General features: G+C 41.5%; 1 protein-coding gene across 5 annotated transcripts in view; it reads right to left on the bottom strand.

The window, feature by feature from the left end:
* Positions 1-2,072: 2,072 nt before the first annotated feature.
* LOC138032813 (uncharacterized) overlaps positions 2,073-2,500 on the bottom strand; it is a 65,721-nt gene continuing 65,293 nt past the window's right edge. For all 5 annotated transcript variants that reach the window (XM_068880688.1, XM_068880619.1, XM_068880557.1 and 2 more), the window contains one exon: positions 2,073-2,500. This exon is cut by the window's right edge and continues 295 nt beyond it. The gene's annotated coding sequence lies outside the window, so the exon portion shown is untranslated.

A 2,500-nucleotide genomic window follows, 5' to 3' on the forward strand; every position in this document is an offset into this window, starting at 1 on the left:
AGGATTACCATCAATGAAGTCATGCGAAAGAACTTCAGTGTAGATTGTGTGGAGATACCACTGAAACAGTACGACACATTGTCAGTGGATGCAAGAAGCTTGCTCAGAGAAAGTATAGGAAGCGTCACGACAAGGTGGCCCTGCGGGTACACTGGGAGATGTACAGAAAGTATGGGATAGAGTGTAATGACAAGGGATATGAACATCAACCCTTGCCAACCGCAGAAAATGGAGAAGTAAGGATTACCTGGGACATGACTATCTACACAGGCAAAGTGCTGAAACATAATCGGCCAGATATTACTATAGTGCATAAAGACACACGGAAATGGACACTTATTGACATAGCTGTGCCAGGGGACCAGAACATCACCAGAGCTGAAGAGGAGAAGGTTGAAACGTACCAGGAAGTAGCATTTGAAATCAGAAGAATTCATGGAGCCTCGAAAGTCACAATAATACCTGTCGTGATTGGCGCTCTTGGAAGCATATCAAAAGGTGGAAAGACAAGGTTTGGCAAGCTAGATTTACCTGAATTCCTTGGAAGTGTACAATTATCGGCCATCCTTGAAACTGCTCACCTGTTGTGGAATGTGCTGTGACTCTAAGTTACGGGAAGATGCTGAGACACAAAAAACATTACCCAGTAGAACACCCGACAACTGGAGAGAATCGAATAATAGTATAATAATAATAATAATAATAATGATAATATAATAATAATAATAATAATAATGATAATAATAATAATAATAATAATATCGCAAATGTTTCTGGGTAGAGAATTCCATTTACGGGCGGCCGCACTCTCAAAACTGCATTGGCCCATAGTTGACTTCGCTCTCATACCGTCAATTAGCGGGCTATCTCTGAAATTACGATCAGGGTAGCTCAGAGCGTTTGACTAAGTATCCTTTCAGTTGTCGAGGGCAGACTATGTTGTTAATGATTTTGTACACAAGTTGTAATCTCATGAACCGTCTTCTGCTGCTTATTGATAGCAGCGTTAGTTTCGATCGCATGAATTGTGTACAAGTCTTGCGATTTGCCCCACGCATAGCTTCGTTTTGAAGACGCTCGAGGTGCAAAGAATTGGTGCAAAGCATTTTGTTTTCCACAGTCACCCCAGACTATGCAACCATAATCCATAATTGGTAAGATCGTTTGCTTATATATCGACCCTGTTCAACAGTTTCAGTCTGGGATAAACTCTTCGAGATATTACATGATATTACACTTAGTCAAGTGAAGCTATGATCCTCGCATTTATGAACGCAATTTTTGCAATTGCGAAAGAAGCCTGGAAAATTCAGGACTTAAACGGGTTTTGAACCCGTGACCTCGCGATACCGGTGCGACGCTCTAACCAACTTAGCTATGAAGCCACTGACGTTGGGAGCTGGTCATTTGTGGGTTCCAATGTTTCCTTGAGGAATGAATCAACGATGAAATGATATATGAAATGGATCATATATGGACTGCGGATATGAAATCAAGTGAAGCTATGATCCTCGCAGTTATGAACGCAATTTTTGCAATTGCGTAAAGAAGGCTGAAAAATTCAGGACTTCAACGGGGTTTGAACCCGTGACCTCGCGATACCGGTCCGACGCTCCCAACCAGCTCCAAACGTCCAGCTCCCAACGTCAACGTCGAACCGACCAGCTCCCAACGTCAGTGGCTTCATAACCCCCCTCCTTATTCTTCATAACCAAATCAATTAATGATAGACTGAATCACGAGAAAAAGGAGGAGCCTAGTTTGGCCCTTGGGATATGTGAATTTTCAGTTTTTAGATGTCACAAAAATGGAAGTGTCTTTCCCGAAACGTACGAAAAATCAATAGGCGCGCTTGATCACAAGAAATTCAAAATGGCGTTTCGTGTGTAAGTTCGTTTTGTTGACGAAAGCGAGTTTGAAAAGCATTCGTATATCTTCTTCCACTGAAAAGGGGGGCTTAGTAGAGGATTTATAATATTTATGTCCGTATCCACAGTAACAATCACGGCTGCGGTCTGGGACTGAATACATGGCTTCTCGTGAGCTTTGTTGAATCAAATGTTGATGATGTGTAGAAACCATGTTTGCCCGGGCCTTTAATTTAGTCATCTTTAGATTAGTTTCACGTAACGTTAAGTCAGGCTTTGATGGTGCAGAGGAACCAAGCTCGGTAATTTGTAGGGCCCTTGTCGTTTCTTGCTCAAGGAATGAAAAACAGTCAAAAGCAAACGCAGGCTGTGGAAAGAGGCTGGTGTCAACTACTCGTGAATGCGCTCAACTCCACAAAGGGATTTTATATATGCAGAACATTGTGCGCGAATTCATTGCTTTGCGTTAGTTTGAATCTCTTCGACAAAAGAAAAAAAAAGAAAAAACGTCTAATGAAATATTGCTTGAGCTAACCTATATTTTAGACACCATTAAATTTAGATTCGCCTTTCCTTGGGTAAGTACAAAAAGAAGAGAACATGTTTTTTGCTTGTTCTTTGCACCCGCTTAA

The sequence above is a fragment of the Montipora capricornis genome, chromosome 1 (genome assembly GCF_036669925.1).
Source record: "Montipora capricornis isolate CH-2021 chromosome 1, ASM3666992v2, whole genome shotgun sequence".
NCBI lineage: Eukaryota > Metazoa > Cnidaria > Anthozoa > Scleractinia > Acroporidae > Montipora > Montipora capricornis.